The following is a 22,801-nucleotide window of genomic DNA, read 5'->3' as shown; positions in this document are numbered from 1 at the left end:
CTGAGATGAGAGGGTTAATGCTTTATGGCAATAATAACTGTTTCACTCCAGCTGCACAAAATGTGCTTGTATAAAGTTTCATGGTCCACCAAAAATTTGCCCAGGTCAAGGTATATTGAGATATGTAGCATGTCATAAAAAAGCATTCGCAAAAGTCAAGCATTTTGAACAAACATTAACACAATAAAGATCCTTTAATGCAGATGTTTTTTTTGTTGACACTTTGTATGTCAGAAGGAAAAAGTGTGAGCATGTTATGCACTCTCCTGTTACAGAGGAATGAAACCAGACAGACATTCTACGTGACAGACAAGCTTTCGGCTTGGGCAAAATCAGGAGGATTACAGCACAAGATCTCCATGCACTAGTGATAAAACTGTAGGTTGCAGGCATTGTCCAGAGGGCTGAAGCGTGCCATCATTAGGGGTGTATCCTTCCACCTATTCAGGCCATTTCACTCTCCTTAACTGGCCTGAGCCTTTGGGAAGACCCAGAAAAAGCTGTAAGCTTGTTGTTTGGACCAGCAGGCAGTTCACAGAGTTCCTTCCATTCCAGAGCAAAAAATAACTGCTCTCAAGAATCACTGCAAATACTGACCCTAATGCTGACCCTGACCCTGACCCTAATCCTGTAGTGTGGAGTAACAGGTAAAGTGTGATGTGGGTTCTGGATAACAGGTAAAGTGTGATGCGTGTTCTGGATAACAGGTAAAGTGTAATGTGTGTTCTGGACAACAGGTAAAGTGCGATATGTGTTCTGGAGTAACAGGTAAAGTGTAATGTGTGTTCTGGATAACAGGTAAAGTGTGATATGTGTTCTGGATAACAGGTAAAGTGCGATATGTGTTCTGGATAACAGGTAAAGTGTGATATGTGTTCTGGAGTAACAGGTAAAGTGTGATGCGTGTTCTGGATAACAGGTAAAGTGTAATGTGTGTTCTGGACAACAGGTAAAGTGCGATATGTGTTCTGGAGTAACAGGTAAAGTGTAATGTGTGTTCTGGATAACAGGTAAAGTGTGATATGTGTTCTGGATAACAGGTAAAGTGTGATGCGTGTTCTGGATAACAGGTAAAGTGCGATATGTGTTCTGGATAACAGGTAAAGTGCGATATGTGTTCTGGAGTAACAGGTAAAGTGTGATATGTGTTCTGGAGTAACAGGTAAAGTGCGATATGTGTTCTGGATAACAGGTAAAGTGTGATGCGTGTTCTGGATAACAGGTAAAGTGCGATATGTGTTCTGGATAACAGGTAAAGTACGATATGTGTTCTGGAGTAACAGGTAAAGTGCGATATGTGTTCTGGATAACAGGTAAAGTGTGATGCGTGTTCTGGATAACAGGTAAAGTGTGATATGTGTTCTGGATAACAGGTAAAGTGCGATATGTGTTCTGGAGTAACAGGTAAAGTGCGATATGTGTTCTGGATAACAGGTAAAGTGTGATGCGTGTTCTGGATAACAGGTAAAGTGCGATATGTGTTCTGGATAACAGGTAAAGTGCGATATGTGTTCTGGAGTAACAGGTAAAGTGCGATATGTGTTCTGGATAACAGGTAAAGTGTGATGCGTGTTCTGGATAACAGGTAAAGTGCGATATGTGTTCTGGAGTAACAGGTAAAGTGTAATGTGTGTTCTGGATAACAGGTAAAGTGTGATATGTGTTCTGGATAACAGGTAAAGTGCGATATGTGTTCTGGATAACAGATAAAGTGCGATATGTGTTCTGGAGTAACAGGTAAAGTGTAATGTGTAGTGTGGAGAACAGTAATGTTCGTTCTCCACCATCTGCAGAAGTATTCAGCAGTAGCACTGCTGTACCACACTGTCATAAGGCTAGAGTTGCCGAGGAGCTGTTAAGGAGGTTGACTCTCTTCAGCTTTCAGTCTTAGTGGAGGCAATGTTCAACTTTTTTAACAACATATGAGGTGTTGAGTGACCAGGTGAGACCCTCAGCCATGTGGACACCATTGTCCCCTTGGTGATCAGTGGAATATGTTCTCTGCACCCTGTTCTGAAGTCAACAATCAGAACCTTGGTTTTGCTGATCAAGCAGAAGCACATGTCTTAAAGGGGACCTATTTATCCTTTTCTTTTAGCATGTATCTAACCTTTTGTGTGTATTAATGGTCCACAAAGTTACAAAGCTCAAAGTACATGCCAGAGGGAGTAACTCACTCTCTCAAACAAACTCCTTTTCTCAGCTTCCTGAAATGCTGCGTTAGAACCTCAGCCGCTTTCTTGGTTACAAGGTGATTCAAAAGCGTAACACTTTCCACACTGCCCACCTACCGGCAGGCCTGGTACACCCTCCTACAATGCATAGCAAGTAGTGTAGGCCAAAGACCAGCCATATGGATGAGATGCTGAGTTCTGTGCTGTGAGGGGACATCTTTGTACGCTCTGCCAAAGGTAGTACCACAAAGACGTGACTGGTTGAGATGTTTTTCCACTACCGTCCCCTCCACTGTTCCAGGAGGACTGCTTCAAAAAGCAAACGCAGATCAACGGTGGACGTTCAGACTCCTGAAGGACATGGCAGGCTTTGTGGCCCAGGGAAAGACTCAGATCCACAACCAGTAGCCTATATATCATTTGTGGAATTGTGATGTTTAATGCAAACAAGAAACCTCTACAAGTGCTCAAGTGTTACGTTGGCAGCAGTTAAGCTGTTGCTGTGGTAATGAAGACAACTTGACATCCAATCACACTGTGTTCTAAGATCATTCGCTCGTTGTCAGCATTTGGCAGACAATTCTCCAGAACGAACGACATTTCTATCAGTATAACTGTACTTGCACTCCCTGGTACTCAAACCTAAGACCTTGGGATTATTACCCATCATGCTCAACCTGCAAATGGTGTTCAAGTGTGGTCTTGGTGTTATGATTTCTAATATCCCTGTCAGGTATTTTCACACATGTACTATGCCGAATTCTTCCCGCCTGTAGAGGACTCTGTTTGTGGAACTGTGAACAGCTTGGACACCACTGGACACTGGAACAATGTCTTACATTTCAAACACACCTGTGTTTACATCTGCTCAGGAAAGAAGGTTCTGTTAAACAGGGGCGGAGCCTTTCTGGCGTCTGACCAAACCAATTAAAGACACAGGGGCTCTAACGGAGCCTTTGAGACAGGGGGAAGAGGGGTGTACAGCATGAGATAAATAATGTGTTTTTGGAACACTGAAGCATGTAAGTGTGGTCTAGTAAACCCCTAAAATAAAATTGTAAACGACTGTTTGCACTTACAGTTAATAATGGTTTAATAAAAGTTTTGAGATTTGTTGGATTCTGAGGTTTTCCTCTGCTACAGAGAACTTAATTCCCTAGTAATAACACCTGATTTAAATGCAAAGCAATATGGGGTGTTACGTTACTGGGCTTCTGGCAAATTGTTGTTCAATCCAAGAAACCTGTGAGATGCCGGGAACGAGGCAATCTTTCACGGAAACAGATTTACTTGTCCATGTGGCATTTTCTGCTACACAAACACCTCTGCCCTGAGCTAAGAGCAAGCTGTCCGTCTGCCACTCACTGTGGACCACGCTGTCGGTTTACCCAGATATCCATCACAGCGCTCCAGATCTGCTAGCGCACACGAGGGGAACATACAGGCAAGTACATGAATCCTGTGTGCAAATGCAGGTCTTGGGCTATGCCACAAAATCTTAGCATGAGAGAAAATTCTTTGTGGTCCTGAGAAATTGAGAAATAGTCTGTAATCTACCTTAGAAAAATGGTTCTTGCTGTCCACACGTATGTTTCTTAGAGGTATTGGACCTGTCAGTGGTGCAATCATGAGTGAGTAAGTAAACACAAGGACCATTAGCAGGTCATTTAAACATGTCCTCCTGGGAGGGGAAGACAAATCTCACTTTATAATCAAGCACTCTCTCTCTCTCTCTCTCTCTCTCTCTCTCTTACCTTCTCTTACCTCCACCCTTATTCTTTCACTCTCTCTTTCTCTCTCTCAGTATGTCTCCATCTGTCTCTCTTTCTCCCTTTGTCCCTCTCTCTCATTATGTCTCCACTTCTCTTCCTCTTTCTCTCGTCGTCTCACTCTCTCAGTATGTGTCCACTTCTTTTTCTCTTTCTCTCGTTGTCTCTCTTTCCCTCAGTATGTCTCCATCTATCTTCACCTTTCTCTTTTCATTCTCCATTCCTTCTCCCTGTGCACTCTTTCACCCCCCTTCCTTCCTCCTCCATCTCTATGTTTTTCTCTTATCTCTCCATGTGCTTCTGACTCCTGCTCTGTCTGTCTCCTTTGTCCCCTTTCCACAGTGTCTGTAAATATATGGTTGGTATGGTACGTGTCTCGTTCACCTTGCCGGAGGAAATGTCTGTGTGCTGATGGTCAGCATGGCCATGGCTTCCTCCGCCTTCACTCACCACCTTTCTGCTTCCTGACAACTTTGCCTTTCTGCAAAACCACACTTAAGCCGATTTTATGCAGAAAATTGATTTGCCTATGTATTCAGTGATAATTATGCAAGGTATTGTAATTAGTCAGACTCCTTAAAGCATTCAATTATACACACCAAAATAAAATAATAGGCAAAGAAATCTATTGTATACGCACTCGGTGGTGTATTTGAAGTATACAATGCCATTCTAAAACTTCACATTTCAGATTGATTGTGCTTGGGTGATCCTGGGGTCTGGGTATGGAGCCTGGGTATGGGGACTGCGTATGGGGCCTGGGTATGGGGTCTTGGTATGGGGTCTTGGTATGGGGACTGGGTTCTTCAAGTACTCTTTAAGGCAACAGTGACAGCCTGGGTATGGGGACTGGGTATGGGGCCTGGGTATAGGGCCTGGGTATGAGGACTGGGTATGGGGCCTGGGTATGGGGACTGGGTATGGGGCCTGGGTATGGGGCCTGGGTATGAGGACTGGGTATGGGGCCTGGGTATGGGGACTGGGTATGCGACCTGGGTATGGGGACTGGGTATGCGACCTGGGTATGAAGCCTGGGTATGCGGCCTGGGTACATCAAGTACTTTTTAAAGCACCAGTGACTGCCTGGGTATGGGGACTGAGTATGAGGACTGGATATGGGGACTGGGTATGGAGCCTGGGTATGCGGCCTGGGTATGGGGACTGGGTATGCGGCCTGGGTATGCGGCCTGGGTATGGGGACTGGGTACTTCAAGTACTCTTTAAGGCACCAGTGACAGCCTGGGTATGGGGACTAGGTATGGAGTCTGGGTATGGGGCCTGGGTATGGGGTCTGGGTACTTATAGTACTCTTTAAGGCACCAATGACAGCCAAAGGTATTAAACATTAAATGAATTAAGCAATTGTACATTCTGACCAAAGCAGTGCTGCAGACCAGGTATTATATGGCAGGCCAGCATCAACATGGCAGTGATAAACTGCTCTGGTAGTTGGGTGGTAGTGAGGTAAAAGTGAGGTGGTAGTGAGGTGATAGTGAGGTGATAGTGAGGTGATAGTGAGGTGGTAGTGAGGTGGTAGTGAGGTGGTAGTGAGGTGATAGCGAGGTGGTAGTGAGGTGGTAGTGAGGTGGTAGTGAGGTAATAGTGAGGTGGTAGTGAGGTGGTAGTGAGGTGGTAGTGTACAGCATCCACAAAAGTCTTGCTAGTGCAAGTCAGTGGCATTGTAAAGCTGCTTTATGACAACATGTGTTGTAAAAAGCGCTATATAAATAAATTTGACTTTGACTGTTAACAGGTGTGCCAATAAGATAGGTGTACCTATAAGATGGTGTATCCATTTGGTGGTGTTCCTGTATCGTGGTGTACCTATAACATAGGTGGCCAGTGAGCATATTCTGCTAAACTGGGTCTTTGAAAATGTGGGTACTTGGAATGGTGTAGGTGCGCCGATACCTGAGATCATCTCAATTCAAACATACCCCTGAGATCATCTCAAACATGCGGGCATAGAGAACACCAGCAGGACGTTAGTGTGTCAGCCAAAGGCGTGCAGTCCTTGTCCTGTTTAGCAGTGATGGTGTTTCTACAGCAGATGGACATGCATGTTGGACTCCGAGAGCGTCACCCAGATTTCCCGTGTCCACCTGATGACCTTATTTTTCTGCTTCTTGTCACCTGAATGTGCAGGAGGTGCAGCCTTAATCAGTATTCCACTGGCTGCTCTCAGCCCTGTGTGATCAGCCACTATCCAAGATCAAATCTTGTTTTTGTCTGTCTAACTCACTGATCATCTTGCAAGACCTTTTTTGCTCCAAGGTATTCTCTCTCCCTCTCCCTCTCTCTCTCATATATCACAGGTGGAGATGACGGATATAGTGCGAGAGGACTAAAAGCATTTTAAATAATACTGCTGTCAAGGTAATTCTCACAAGGTGAAGGTAAAAGCCCGATGAGGATAATTACAGTCATTTCAAGCTCGAAGCAATGGGCCCCATTTTGTTCTATATGACAATTCAACAATAGATTATTATCAAATAATTTTAATCATTTATCTCTGCACTGCTGGAAATTTCATTTGGACTGTGCCTATTTTAGGAAAATAATTATTGAAATAAATTAAACATATAAAGAGTGCATAAATCAGATTAATGAGTGAATAAGTGCATGCTAGTGTTCGACAAAGGCAGGTAAATGCAGCATTGCTGTGTAAATAAACTACACAAGTGGGGCTTCTTGCCTGTTAAAATTGATGTGTTGTTGCAAGAGAAAGCCACAGAAATGTGAGCATGGCTCATGTGTGTAGCTAAGATCAAATTTCAGTAAATGTCACATGGTACAAAGCAACACAAGAGAGCTTTCTGCACAGCAGGAGATTGCGAGCATCAATAAACTCTGACTTCCCTGCGTAAAGCAGTCAGTCAGATCTGACGGTGGTTCACATCTCCAGAGCCGGAGCAGAAGTGTGATGGACAAAAGGCAGGAGACATTTGGGACACACCTGTCACTCCGTCAGAACGCGGTCGAAGGTCTGCTGAGGGAGGGACTCTCCAGCGAAAGAAGGGATCAATGAATAGGCCTCTCAGTACAGTGCCATGCACATTAACATGCTTGTGGTGGTGTAGGTGTGGTGAGTAGAGGTGGTGGTGGTGGTGTAAAGGTGTTCTTTGTGGTGGTGTAGCTGTGCCATGGAGAGGAGGTGTTGCCTTTCTAGATTGACTGATAGGAACACGTGTCATCCAGCAACCCAGCCCAGGAGGCAGTGGAGAGATCCTCACGGAAGCCGGCCATGATTCGGACTGCCTCTCAAGGGTTTGCTGTCACTCTTGTAGGCCCTCAGGCCAAGGAATGCCACTGCAGAGTGCCCCATTGATCAGACATGAGGAGCAGGAACGTGAGACAGGTGGGGTGACAAACAGCAGTATCACCCCCAGGCCAGAAAGATACAGGCATGGCTGGATTAGCAGATTTTCATTTATGCACTAAATACTGGCACAGTGGGTACGGTGTTTGCTACATTTAAGCACTAAATACTGGCACAGTGCATAAGGTGTTTTTAGTAATTTAAGAACTAAGTACTGCCGTGGTGCATCAGGTGACAGCTACATTTAAGCATTAAGTACTGGCAGACTGTTGAAGGTGTTTGCTACATTCTTTGCCACAGTCTTTGCCGCTTCACCTCGCTGTGGCAGACATTCAAAGGCTGTCCTGATGGAGAGAGTCTCAGATAAAGCACAAAGAAAACGATCGTCAGACGTGTCACAACTGGTAGACAAATGCACTTTATGGGTCTCTGGGGAGAATCTCGGAGAACAGAGCTTCACTGATAATCGACCTCAGAGCCTCGTACACACACAGCATTCACACACCACGTTCTCCTTGCCTTTTAAAAGGCAGAAGCTTGCACATGGTCTGTAACCAGGACAACACATAGTATTTGATGGAGATGGAGAGGGGATCTGCAATGCGTCAGGAATTGGGGACGCTGTGCTGGCTTTCATTTCTACACATACTGGGGACATTACGCAGGTTTTCATTTCTACACGTACTGGGGACATTACGCAGGTTTTCATTTCTACACGTACTGGGGACATTACGCAGGTTTTAATTTCTACACGTACTGGGGACATTACGCAGGTTTTCATTTCTACACGTACTGGGTACATTACGCAGGTTTTCATTTCTACACATACTGGGGACATTACGCAGGTTTTCATTTCTACACGTACTGGGGACATTACACAGGTTTTCATTTCTACACGTACTGGGGACATTACACAGGTTTTCATTTCTACACGTACTGGGGACATTACACAGGCTTTCATTTCTACGCGTACTGGGGACATTACGCGGGTTTTGATTTCTACACGTTTTGGGGACATTACGCAGGTTTTCATTTCTACACGTATTGGGGACATTACGCAGGTTTTCATTTCTATGCGTACTGGGGACATTACGCAGGTTTTCATTTCTACGCGTACTGGGGACATTACGCAGGTTTTCATTTCTACACGTATTGGGGACATTACACAGGTTTTCACTTCTACACGTACTGGGGACATTACACAAGTTTTCATTTCTACGCGTACTGGGGACATTACACATGTTTTCATTTCTATGCGTAGTGGGGACATTACGCAGGTTTTCATTTCTACGGTTACTGGGGACATTACGTAGGCTTTCATTTCTACGGTTACTGTGGACTGTAATGACTTGGGTTGGCAGGCTTGACAAAAGTGCTGGAGATCTTTGATGATGATTTATTAACAACTACATACGGATGGCAACAATAAGAAAACAAAAAACAAAGACAAACCAAACCAGAATAAAGAACGTAAGCAACTACTAAATACACAACTAAAGACAATTCTCTAAACGACATACTGGACATATCAAATATACATCGACATCGACAAACCAACACAACAGAGATAAACCATACATACAAATCATAAAGGCAAGAGGACTAAAACAAGCAAAGAACAAGCCAGGATATTAAGACTAAACAGAACAGAATCACAGATTGGGAACTACACACAAACTAAACAACTAGACACACTTGAGCTTATGCAGAAACCAGAACCAAACAACCAGGGCCTACGTGCAATGACTAGGAAACTACAGGGTAACGAGTCACAGGTGAAACTAATACACAGGGTGGAGACACAAGATACAGGGCCGTGAAGGTAGACACAAGAGGAAATGTCAAAATAAAAGCTCAAAGAACAAAACAGGAAACAAACCAAACCAAAAAAAGAGGCATTGCTGAGGGGACTGTGACCGGGACATTATACTGGGGACATTACGCAGGCTTTCATTTCTCCGTGTACTGGGAACATTATGCAGGCTTACAGGTAGTCTGTTAACAGCTGTCTGACAATTGAATTGACTGTCTGTTAAAACTGGTATAAATAGTGGTCTCTTAGCTTATGTCTGGAGGTCTAGCTGGTGGTCTTATGTCTGGAGGTCTAGCTGGTGGTCTTATGTCTGGAGGTCTAGCTGGTGGTCTTATGTCTGAAGATCTAGCTGGTGGTCTTATGTCTGAAGATCTAGCTGGTGGTCTTATGTCTGAAGATCTAGCTGGTGGTCTTATGTCTGGAGGTCTAGCTGGTGGTCTTATGTCTGAAGATCTAGCTGCTGGTTATATCTAAATATCTTGTTGATCTAAAACCAAAAGGATGACATGCCTATCCTAAACAGATGGTCCAAAGATTACTTACTGCAGAATCATTGTGGAGTTGGTAGGACAGCTAATGTAATTCTGGACCAATCTGATGCAAATCACTTTGGTGTCATTATACATTCTGATATAAAATATCTCAAAGCATACATTTAACACGTTTTGAGTCAACATGCTCCTCAGCCACCACTTGGAACATAACAATTTATTTTCTTCGTGTTTGCTGCACAATGTTGAAATGACCTTGTTGAGCACACAAATCGCAATAGTTTTTCGAAACATATGAGAGCAGACAGATTCATTTGTGGTTGTAAATAAATGAATTTACGTCCACACTTGTATATCACTCTCCTAACCATTTGATGTTTGTGATATGGCTGTGTGCTGGGTCATAAGCTCCCAATGAATATTAAATTGCGGCCTTTTTTTACCCTTTCCTAAATTTGGCATTTCCATCTTTCCAAGATCGCAGGATGACATATTGTTTGGCATGAGAACCCATGTGTGAAATTGTTCCTTGGTCACTGTGAATAAATAAGATTTGCAAAGATGGAATTAAAAATCAGGGGGTGGTCCCTAGATGACGGAGAGGAGGAGATTCACAAACATGGAGAGATTTCGCACCGAGTGTGATTTGTCTAGACAGCCCCCAACAGTCATAATTACAGCAGTCAAGTCTCTTAGACGCTGATGTTGTACCAGTTTCATATCTTTCTCTTGTAACATTAATAAAAAATAACATCTGATTTCATCCATAGCTGCAGACCGAGACCACCAACGATACTCTGAAGACAAGAGCTGTGTATGGTGTCATGGCTAACCCGGTTGCCAGGGGGAGTGATATGGCTGGCTCTAAGAACTGACCCCTTCACTGAGCCACAATATGTTGAATCTCTTCACTTGGCTGAGTGCCAAAAAGAAAACCTGGCCTAACTTATATCAGTCCTGTCAAATCAATAAAAACCTTTCAGTGACCATTGTTAAGTCCTAACCAGCTGAAAACGAATGAGGGAATGTAGCTAAGACACACAGGAAGACCAGAGGGATCGATGTATATCAGCATTACCTGTTATAGACAGAGAGGAAAAAGATGATTTACTGTAGGTCTTTTTTTACCACAACCTTCCAACAACAGCGCAATAAGGTACTACACATTAAATACAGTTAAACCCCCTGAATTGAAGTTGTAATATAATTAGATACCAATTAGCAGGTTTTTATGGAGTCACATGCCAACGGAGATCCCTTGACATCAGTACAAATATCAGCTTCCCTTAATGCATTCCATGAGAAGGAAGATGTCTTGGTGATGTACAATTACTGGACAAAAGGCAGCTACAGGTTTACTAGTTAAATAGTTAAATAGGCAATTTCATGTGAAGCCACTGAAACTTCTGCTTTGTTCTCTATTGAAAGACCCGGACGAAAGTGTGTCAGCCTGTTCTAATTAAAATGTACCATGTTTGGTAACAATAGTGGCTTTGATGTTCCAAACCAACTATTAAAATACAGAAATTGTTTAGCAATGGATATCCCTTCACCAGATTCTAATGAAAAATAAAATAACTGACTAAAGTCAATAAAGAAAATGTAAAAAAAAGAAGAAGCATATTTCACAATGTACAATACTTTTAGACCGAGTTAGGTTGGAGGTAATTAACAGCAAACTCAATTTTCTAATAGGCTTTCTCCGGCCGCCCCCAGCTACAGCGGGTGTGTAATGAGAAAGCATTCAGGGTCTGCTCAGGTTAATGGGCGCTAAAGGCAACAGAGGCTAATGTGGCGGTGTTCAGGACACCGGAGCCAGGAGCTAGCCTGCGCACGCACGGTGCTGTTTACGGCAGGCCTCATCAACAACTATGGCTACAGTCCCAGTCTGTCCTGCAGGGGGTTCGTTACGGGATTACTTACCACTACCCCGCACACCTACAGCCGGTGATGTGGCGGAGGTGAAGGTTTAATGTGTGTAAACCTTAATACATTCAACCCACTCTATATTATAATTAACACGTGTTAGAAAGAGCGATTTCTACTGCACAGCCCAGCGTAAGTCATGAGAATATGTGTAACCAACTTCGTAATGTTCCTTAATGCTAACACTAGCCTGCTCTGTCAGAGGTTTACCGTTTGGCTAACCTAATTTATGGTTTAACCCGGTAAACAGCAGTTTGGATACTCTACTAGGGATCGGTGTCGGCAATCTGGAAATACAGCTGGTTTTTCACTCGGGTTACTGAGCACTTAAGCATTTATATTACATAATGCTGTCTAAACAGTTAACACAGGATTTATTAACATAATACAAGCCAATCAGTTACACATTACAACTGGTTAGACACTTCAATGAGGCAATACACATCATGCTATAAGTAATAGAAAAGCAACATTGAAACTATTACCTGAATGTGATAGATTCATAGAGACAGAGAGAGAGAGAGAGAGAGAGAGAGGAGGAGGAGAGAGGGGTAGAAAATGAGAGAGGGAGAGAGAGAGAGAGAGAGAGAGAGAGAGAGAGAGAGAGAGAGAGAGAGAGAGAGAGAGAGACAGAGAGCGAGAGAGAGTGTGTAAGTCCAAAGGACTCTCTCAGCTCCACTATATCTCTCCTCCAAAACATACTAACATTGCTAACATTGCTAACATGCAATTCCCACACATCTGCTGTGCGATGAAGAGATCAGAGCATGTGTTGGTGCTGGCAGCCATTTGTTAACACCTGCTTTCCCCTTACACTGGCCGTCAGTGCTGGAGTCACAGGGATCAGCCTCCCCTCACACATCTTCAACATTTCATGAAAATAATTGCTGCATATAAAATGAAACTAGTTACACTTCGAGGCAGAAGAATCTGAAATGTAATGAAACTAATATGAACCCCAAATTCTAATTAAAATCCTTGACAAAGTTGGGATGTCCATTTTCCTGACAACGCATAAAGGTCCCCTCATCATTCACTGGTTTTTCCAGATTGTGGTTTACTGTGGCACTTTCAGACTGTACTGTTTGAATATTTCTAGAATAAACCACATGAATTGAGTCTGAACATCACCTTTGGTGTGGCTTCATTCTCCTGAAGGCCAGCTGTCTGGTCAGGGAGACGTGTGGGTCCTGGAGCCTCCTTATCTCACACGGCTTTCCTAAAGCAAACACCTGGGTGCCTCATACACAGTGGCTCTTGAGTTATAATATGATGACAGTTTCTGGTTTGACTGTGAGGTTACACTGCAGAACTTTGACAGAAAAATAAACTGGTTGTGAGATATGGTTTCTTAGGTGTCCTGTCAGTGCTCTTCACTACCGTCATGACCGCACCTGAAACCATTATTTTAGAATGTGTAATGTACAAAGTGAAAAACAAACAAACAAACAAACAAACAAACATCGATCACACACACACTCCCGAGAGGAAGACATGCACCCCGTGCTCAGTGGAGTTCCACCTCTGAGACTGTGGGAGGTATTCGGGCTTATCGGTCTGCATTTCAACGGCAAAACAGTGTCACAGACACAACTAATGGTGGAGACATGCTGCGTTGTGTTCAAAGTTATTTGTTCAAATGATTGCTTTGTTATCAAGGGTTAAAGTTAATAGTTGACTATTATTATTTTTAATATTATATTTTACTATCTTATGTAACCATAATATGATCTTATTTGATTTGCTCAGGAGATGAGACAGAAAGCGACAGGGCAAAAAATGGCTTTAAACCCCCAAGAAAGCCTCAACACATTCTGACTCAATTCAGATTTTCTTTTTAATTTTTTTAAGTGTTTTCAAATCATTTTCATGGCTGTGTGGGGCTCTTCTCTCTCATATGAAACCCTGCTGCGCTCTGATATTTGTCTCTGTGCTCCGCAACACACCGCAACAACAACGGTCATCGATCAGCTAGAAGCATGTGTGAATGTGACCCGCAACTGAGGACGGCGCTCACACACACACACGCAACCTCGTTCGTGTGTTTAATACACGCTGCTGTGATGCAGAGACGCCGCCGGACGCTCGTTCGGTCGTCGCTCAAACGGAACAACACCCTGCTGGTTGAGAGATAAAGCCGTTGTTTACAGAGAGCCATCGTCTCAGAGGGCGTCGGAGGAAGAGAGCATCGTCCAGAACGGGACGCTACAGAGCCCCCGTAGCAGAGGGAGGCCTGGGAGTGTTCAGGTAAGCCCTGTAGAGCCTCATTAGATGTCCAAAAAAAGTGCAGCTGCTTTGCAAATGTTTTTCATACTTACTGCTTATTTATATCCGCACGCCCACACAAATGTGAAAGCAATCGTCTTGCTAGGAGTCCTTGACTAGCTGATTTCTCCTTTCCTGCTATGTGGCTATGCAGTAACTGATCAAGATGCAGATCAATTGTTCTGCTGGGAGATGACCCATAATGCAGAGTCCTGAACGCACGGGACACTCCTGCTGCTCTGCAAACGTCCACCTGTGGTGCTTTTTCTGAGACGCTCACGCAGGCAGAGAGACGGGACCGTCCTGCCTCTCACAGACCCGGCCTGTCTACAGATCTCCCTTCTCATCTCTTCTGTTTAAGAGACATCTGGGGACACGTCACAGAATGGAAATCAAAACGTTTTCTACCTTTGCGACTCAGGCTCGCTTTAAAATGCATTATTTACATTGACAAAGTGCCCCTTAAGTCACCCCTCAGTCATTTAGAAAGTCACCGAGTTTGTTAATCAAAGATTCAGTCAGCTACCCTGCAGCTGTTCAACTTAAAGAGGCCATGTAATGTCTGTACTGCACTGGCTTAACAGGTCAAAGATGCTTAAAAGGTGTTCATACTCTTATGCAAAATACAATGATATAAGAGAAGTGTGTAGCTTGCATGTACGCACACACATGCACATGCACACACCTGTTTGTACTATCACAAAGTAGGTTTGTGTGAGCGGGATTAAATATCTTCCATTAAAAATGCATGAGACTGCATTTTTATTACAAACGAATCATGCTGCACAATTAGCAAACGTGTCAGAGCGAGCGCAGGCTCAGGAGAGGGCGAAACAGGGTGAGAGAGAGGGTGTGTGAGAGGGACAGAGAGAAAGAGAGAGAGAGAGGGGGGAAAGAGGGCAAGAGAGAGAGAGGGTGTGTGAGAGGGAGAGAGAAAGAGAGAGAGGGGGGGGGGGGAAAGAGGGCAAGAGAGAGAGAGAGGGTGAGAGAGACACCAGCATGCACACACACTCACACACACACCCTGTGTAGATGTCTTATGGAGTGGAGGTTGACATCACCTCTCAAGCACTCTGGACATGTCCCGCTTCCAGAAGACAGCACATGTGTGTCCCCTCGTCCTTTTGTCCTCAGATATTCATATTAATATTCATTTGACAGTCAGACGGGCCGTCAACTCAGCCAGCCACCTAACTGTGACGGGGGGAGGGAGTGTGTTTTACTCTCCTTCCTCGTGCTTGTGAAAAAAGGCTGAAATCAGCTTCTGGCTCAACAGATGCGCCGCATTCATTAAGAGCTGAGCAGGTCAGGCCAGGCGACTCAGGCCTCTCAGCTGCCTCCCTCTGCTCACTCCTGTCCTTAGGACACAGACACACATCCCACTGACCTTCAGGTAATTACGGCTTTATAGTCTGCCTGGCAGCCGCTGTTCTGGGATCAGCCTCACACAACCGGAGGGCTGCCCAGGAATACCAGAGGCACCGGCATCACACACACACTTAATGGGATACTAAATCTGAGGCCCCCCCAACAGGAGTCCAGCTCGCGGGGAATGTCTGCCTCAGCAGCAACTTAGGCCGCACGGCGTCACACGTGTGGATCTGTACAAGGCCCTCGCGTGTGATCGGAGAACGGGGCTGACACCTGCGTGATGGAGAGCTGGGCTCTCCACGAAGCTAGAGGATCATCACGTCGAAGCAGTGAACAAGGGCAGGGGAGGGGAGACCGGCGGGGAGAGGGAGAGGAGCCAGGCAGAATCACGATGAAGTCCAGAGCCGGCAGGCTCTCAGACCTCTCTCATCCTCCATTATAATCCACTGAAAACCTCTCCCTGTCAATCGATAGGTCTAATCAAGGGCTATTCAGAACGCTGAGAATATGATTGATTGAAAGCCATCGCTTTGCAAGGGACAGAAGGGCCATTAATGCAAAGATGGGTGTTAAAAACTAACTTTAATGCACAACTCCTCTTTTCAGATATCTTAAATGAACAATAGCATCGCCTTTATTTTTAGTGCTATATTCTATTGCTCTGAAACCAAAGCAGTAAATGAACCATGCTGGGTGTTATTAATCCCAGATGCTGTCTGGATTTGACAGTGGGGTAGTTCCAGTGCAATTTTGTAGCTAAACTGTTTCACAGCGAGGCTGTCCACACCCATAATGGACAGAAAGTGGTGCAGCGCACTGGCTAATTAAGCAATCAAGATCAATCAAGATTAATCAAGATCAATCAAGGTAAATCAGGATCAATCCCAAGCACGAGAGGTGACATGGGGTGTGTACCCGGTTTCTTCTTGAATGTGAGGACCACTAGATTCTCAAGTAAGTTCTATACCATGGGACTTCACTACGTGTTAAAGCCTTTAGCAAGAAAATGCTGAATATCATTTTCATTGTTCTATTAAAATATCATTAATCTTTAAGATCTTTAACGCAGTCCTTACACTCTACCTACCTGTATCTAATTCAGTTTACTAACTCAACCCATCTATAATTAACTCATCCTATCTTCAACTAACTCAATCCACCTTGAACTAACTCTGTTGACCTATCTTTAAGTGAGTCTGCTTGCCCAGAACTTAAGAATACTCCTAGTTCGTTCTCCAAAACACTACATTACAGTGATGGGATGCAGAAATCAAAGCATGTTCATCTCTTTTTCTGTCATCTGACATTGATCCTTCTGCTCCAGTGCAATTCTGGAATCACAACCCATTTGTATTTATAGATCCTATTCGAATTACAGACACATTTGCATTAGACATACAGCTAATGCAACATACCAATTGAAAAAAGATCCATTCCAGGCATGTGCACCACATATTAGTGAAGATAAACACAACACAGAAAAAATACACCAATATATAAAAATAAAACAGACTGCAAATCCTCGGATTTATAATGAGGATCTGCAGTCCAGTTCGGACTAATGGAGTGCATATGACCTCAGATAACCACATAAACACGCAGAGACCCATCACAACAACAACGTCAACAACAACAATAATGTCAAGGGTAGAAGGCAGGGTTCATTGTGTTTGCTTATAAACTCCTCCACAATATTATATATGGCATGCAGCGTTCCGTCTGCCTGGCGAGAGCACCATTTAAAATTCCTAAATTGTTCCCTCAGCAAGATTGATTGACTCTTCGTTTTTTCAAGCTCCAGGCTATTCTCTGATGAAAGCTCACTCCGAGAGGTCATTATCTGCTCATAGATTTGTTATGTTTGTTTGTTGTTTTTTTATTTTCCTCCCTAAAATTAAGCAAATGGGCACATTTTTATCAGCGCAGGTCTGTGAAGTGACTTCGCAAACTGAATAATTGCGGAACTTCACACGAAGCACGACCTGAAAGATAGACCAATAAGCGTTTTGATGTGGGAATCAATCTTTTCCTAAATGATCAAGGGCTGCCAGGCAGCGCGTCTGGTGCAGCAGAGCACAGACTACGCAGTGCGGGTGTGTCCGGAGACGCAGCACCCTTGGGACTCTCTCTCTCTCTCTGTGCAGGAAGAACACGCCTGTCTTTTGTTCAATTTGTGCAGGGACAACTTTGGAATAAGTGCTATAATTAAAACTCTCCGTTACACTTACACCTAAAACCTATATGTTGTGTGGGTGTCCCAGAGGTAGAGGCTTGGCGTTTCTCTGTGAAAGGGCATACACTTGAAAGAAATACGATTTCATAAAGACTTTCGGAGCACCCGGAGTGCTGATGTCAGAAGGTAATTTTTTGAACATTGAGTTATTTTAAGTATAACTCTTGAGATCTCTGTTGTTACAGTGTTCACTCTGATGAAGAGTAGCCATTATCACAGCACGTCCGGGCAGCCAGCGGTACCACATCAAAGGTCAAAGGTGACTGTACCGGCCTGGAGTCTGCTGACCATTTCTCAGCTACACATGCAACATCATATATCTCTCGGCCTCATCTGGGCAATTAGCAGCATTCGGATATCAAAATCTGACCTGATGGGGTTTACTACGACAGCGTCTGCTCTGAGGTCAGTGTGAAAAGCCTTGTGACGAGATATTTAAACACGCATTCAGCTGGAGTCAGACGAGCAGATAATTGTGTTTGTATGTTTAGGGTTGGGGCTAACGGCCGACACTTTAATGGAACTGCATGTTAGCTCAGTCTGCACCACTCAGTTGTTGATTAAATAGTAAAAGGAAATAGCTGTGGCTAATGGCCGCTGTGACATCATTACTCTCAAATCAAGTCCGTGGACTTTTTTTTGACATAATGGCCATGATGAGAAAGACAAGCTGAGGTAGAAAAGAAATACAAAGCAGAAAGCACAGAGCACATGTAAACAATGATTCACTAGCAGACAAAGCACACATGGTATTCAGAAAACGTGGGTTTTATGACCAAATCCATTTTCTCAGTTTTGCTAAAGTCCATAGGGAAACATCAACTGGGATCTATATAAAACCTATCAATGTTGCATGTACAATGCTTCCAATAAATGAAAGCAATTTAATCCTGATTCAGATTTTCATCTAACAATACATAAACAGCACTGAATTGCAGCAGGTTAGAGAAAACAGCTCAAATGGAGAACATAGCATAAGACCGTGGTGCAGTGTGTGTGTGTGTGTGTGTGTGTGTGTGTGTGTGTGTGTGTGTGTGTGTGTGTGTGTGTGTGTGTGTGTGTGTGTGTGTGTGTGTGTGAATGCGCATGTTACTAAAAGATGTTAGAAGGTAAGCCTCCAGATGCAGGAATCAGTGGGCAAACAGAACAAACCATTCTGTTTCTGTTTGTTTTCTCCTACACAGGCATTGCTTATTCATAACCAAGCAGAAAAAACTATACTTTCTACTATACTTCTACAATGCTACAAATCTACATAGCTCAATAAAGTGTATGAAGCATGTAACAGTAAACAGTAACCATGTAACAGTAAACAATAACTGAGTAACAGTAAACAGTAACCATGTAACAGTAAACAGTAACCATGTAAAATCATACAGTAACCGCATAACAGTAAACAGTAACCGTGTAACAGTAAACAGTAACCACGTAACAGTAAACTGTAACTGTTATTGTTGCAGTAGGGGCATATCCAGGCAGAAAAACAGCCCAGCTAGACCAGTAGGTAACTAAAATTGGTTGTACCTGCTTGTAAACCTCCTTCTATTTCATTTGTAGGGAGACAGACAGAGAGAGAGAGACAACAACACGCCGAGCCCACAGAGCTGGACAGCAGAGATAGTGCACAATGCTCTCATGTTTAAGAGAGGAAGAGACGCACTGTGCATTAGCCCTGCCTGCAGCACTCACTTCAGCAACTGATCAGGAACTCGCTACAGCTGTATCTGCTGTGCACAGAAAGCAATCATGCAGCCCCACTGTGCACTCATGAGAAACCTATCAAGAGCAGAGATGGAAAACACATTCACTCTCTTAATCTTAGCGGTAAGGACTTTAAATAAATTAAGGAGTAATTATATTTTGCAAACTGCCAATTTTTGTTACATAAAGCATTCTAAGTTCTGACTGAAAATTGTAAGCACTGTATATAAAGGATCAGTACTAGGCAGAGGCCCTGTTATGACAGTCTAGTGGAAAAAGACTATGAGGCAATCCAGCTATCTTGCATGAACCCTCATTTGGTTTTTGCCATTATAGAAGCTGCCAGAAAACCTACGTGACATCCTCTGTGCTCATTTCTGTTCTCCCAGAGATTACAATTGTCATTTAATCCAAACGCCACCCCCCCCATCCCTCCCTCCCACCAACCACCGCGGCAGCTCTCCAATTAAAATGGAGGTAGAGAGTCTTTCAGGAAGTCTTTTAAAATAAAAACACCAGAAAGCCTGTGCCTGTAAAGTATTGTGATTAATCATAATTCTCACTGAAGAACAAAAGCTACACATTAATGGACAGAGACACGATAAGCGTGAGTTCAGAGTTCAGAGTTTGCTGAAGAAAATACCCTTGTTCCTGGCCTTCAGAATGAGAAAATAATGGGTGTGGATGGTGACGTGCTGACTCTCTTATATCTCTAATGGCCTGAAATCAGCCGTCTACAAGAGTGGGTGCTACATCTTCATCAGAAACATTTTTGGCTTTCTCCCGCAGGGCGCGGGTTCCTCCAACAGGGGCGGTTCTGACAGGGGTGCGGACTCTCGCGTGGCCTGTGTGCGTCGGATCTGAGCAGGGGACCGAAGGCGCCCTCGTCTCGTGGAAACAGCACTTACGCTTCTCCGCCCTCGCTTTGGGGAGTGAGCCGGGAAGACTCGTATGGCTGTGAGGAATCCCATTTGCTGTTGAGTGTCTATTTTAGGAGCTCTGCTTCACCTTCAGAGTAGCTGTGTTGGCCTCTGCACAGTTATTTCCTCTGCACTACTAAAACCTCCAACAAACTACTGCACACACACCACACAAACACATGGAGTCAGGAGGGAGTCAGTAGGCGAAAACATTGTGAGAGAAGGTTTTTATTTCCAAAAGGAGAAATGTTCTCATAATCTAGTGTCGGTGTTAATGATTTACAGCTCCTTCAAAAAATAACCTTTCTATAAATAAAAATAAACAGTTAATAAAGATAAGGACCGACAGATGGTCATGTCTGCTCTAGTACTGGACAAAGATCCAGATATGTTCAGAAAATAATTCAGTTTTATTCTACGGCTCTAGTAACACAAAGGGTATTGGTGACAGAATTAACACTCAACTGAAATGAGATCTAAGCCTACTGCAGTTATAATTATCATGGAAATTAATTTCAGGCCATCATATGATGTCAAGAGTCACTTCTTGTGTGATTTAATTTACTTCCAGAGCAGAGCAGCGTCATGGCAGAATATCAATCATTAAAATGTCTCTTCTTCCATTCCTCCATTGTTGTTCATTGTGAGTCCTTTTGAGTTCCTATCAGATGGTCTTAAAAGTCTTCAGCTTGTGTCCAGATTTAATTGGTTTTGGGTGCAAGTGTCTTCACACCTGTCTCTATTTAACACAGCTGCCTAAAGAAAATGTATTATAATGACAATTTTTGAATTATATTGCTGGACCCTTCAGATGATCGCTATACAAGTCCCGATAAATGATGATTCTCTGAACCTTGGAGATAAATCAGGACACATCAGTTAAACTGTCTGCCTCTTTCAAGATATCCCTTTGCAGTTCGAAACTCTGTTGTGTTAAACAGAAGATAATTGTGCCTCATTCTATTACAATATTACACAAGGTCCACTAAAAGTGTTCTATGTTGTCTCTGCTCCCGTCCTTACAGGACGCATGTCCTGCATTACTGCCAGTGAAAGTCGTGTAACCCAGAGACATAAACGAAGATAAAAACTGTGACAGTGAACCTAACTGCCGCTCATTTATTCTCCATTATCTTCTATTGTAATCATGTCCTGTGATGCGTGAGCATTAAAGAACATTTTCTCTATTCCCCCCCAACGTGTTCACAGATGGTGCCTTCAAGAACATAAAGATCTAACTTCTGATCATCAGAACATATCAAACATATCGTCCTGCTGCACGAGAAGGCTGCAATGTGCCGGGTATCCCATCAGACATTGCGGGGTCGTCTGCCTCGAGCAGTAAGACTGGAAAAATCCCTGTTTTTCCTAACCTTAGCACAGCGCCAGAGTGTTCACTTGACACATCTTCCACAATCTTCTGCAGGGAACTGAAGCTGTCTACTGTGACATGCAATACTCGAGCAGTTGGTCTAAAGTTGCCACCCGTATTGCTAGCAATACCCTGGGGTCAAAAACTGCAGTTGGGAACATGCATTTCATCACTCCTGCTCCTCTAGTGAAGCTGTCTTACTGAGAGCATGTAAACAGGATTTATCACCCATTACTTTCAATTCCTTTTATTAGTCCATTAGTTAATTAATCGATGAAAACGGTTCCAGAGAGATGATACGTTAGTTCAGAATCAGCTAGAGAAAAAGAGTCCAACAGTGTTAATGTGCTAATAGTGTCTCATTTAGAAGGCTGCAGTGCTCAGTGGCATTGTTGTGTTTTAAACAATCAGTGATTCTGACTAAAGCTGAACAATAATACTGAACAAAAATATGATACACATTCAGTATACAGAGACCCACTCAGCACAGCAAAAAACCTCTCTTCGGTGTATGTGAAAGAGACACAATCAGAGAGGCAAGCACTGAACTCCTTGATGCTTCTGTATGCACACTTCATGAAAGTGCCCTTAAATCTGTATGGGGTTTGCGTTTTACCCCCACAGTAAGTGTAAAAAGTGTAAAAGCAGTGTTAACTGCTCTCCGTCAGCAGCATGGGTAAGCCCAGTATTACCTGGAGAGCAGGGGGAGGAGCCAGGGGATGACCTGCTGAGTAGGGGGAGGGGTCAGGAAGTGGGGGAGAGAAGATGAGGGGCAGTAGGTGTGGGAGGAGTCAGGGACTGAGGGATGAACCAAAGAGCGGGGGGAGGAGCCAGGGGGCAGGGAAATACAGCAGCTAAACCTTTCAAAAAAGGGATCTTCAAAAGATGAAAAGCATCATCTTTCTGTGGCACCTGAACGTCAGTGCGCTGGGGGGTGTGACGAACCGGGCCAGAGAGAAACATGGGACTGAACAAGACACACAGAAATACCTGCCTGTGGGGACGTGTAAGTAAGTGCATCCCTGTACAGAATCTTCAGACCTTTCATCTGTTACCATCCTTGAGAAGGAGCTCCCACTGATCATGTCCCGTAGCCTTCGCTTTTATGTTTGACAAAAGGTTTTCCCCTCCATTTCATGAACTTTCTCACTATCTTTGGCCTTCATTCAGTCTCATCTGCCATACTGTCAGCATGTTGTTGCATACCAATCAAGGTATATGTTACTTCCTGTTTGTCCAAACGCCCACAAGTGTCATTATTGCCATTGAAGCTGTGTTCAGATTTTGAGAGCGTCAGACCAAACACAAGCACAGCTCCCAGGACCACAGTCCACGCACACACGGTTGTTTGCAGTAGGCTGTTTGACAGCAGGACAAGGCATTGCTCAGGTTCAACCGCTCAAAATAGCCACAGCTCTGAGTCTGGTCCTGGCTGGCTGTGTGACTT

General features: G+C 43.8%; 1 protein-coding gene and 1 long non-coding RNA gene across 4 annotated transcripts in view; one reads left to right on the top strand and one right to left on the bottom strand.

The window, feature by feature from the left end:
• The window catches only part of cntnap2a (contactin associated protein 2a), a 342,082-nt gene that overhangs the window by 237,812 nt on the left and 81,469 nt on the right, over positions 1 to 22,801 (bottom strand). The gene's annotated exons all lie outside the window — the stretch shown is intronic.
• Positions 13,391 to 20,854, top strand: LOC143518263 (uncharacterized). The gene is made up of 4 exons (XR_013132125.1): positions 13,391 to 13,739; positions 17,547 to 17,766; positions 18,919 to 19,185; positions 19,852 to 20,854. It is a non-coding gene; the product is annotated as an uncharacterized LOC143518263 (long non-coding RNA).

The sequence above is a fragment of the Brachyhypopomus gauderio genome, chromosome 7 (assembly GCF_052324685.1).
Source record: "Brachyhypopomus gauderio isolate BG-103 chromosome 7, BGAUD_0.2, whole genome shotgun sequence".
Classification (NCBI taxonomy): domain Eukaryota; kingdom Metazoa; phylum Chordata; class Actinopteri; order Gymnotiformes; family Hypopomidae; genus Brachyhypopomus; species Brachyhypopomus gauderio.
Note: the sequence above shows the minus strand (reverse complement) of the source record. Positions and strands in the feature narration are given on the sequence as shown.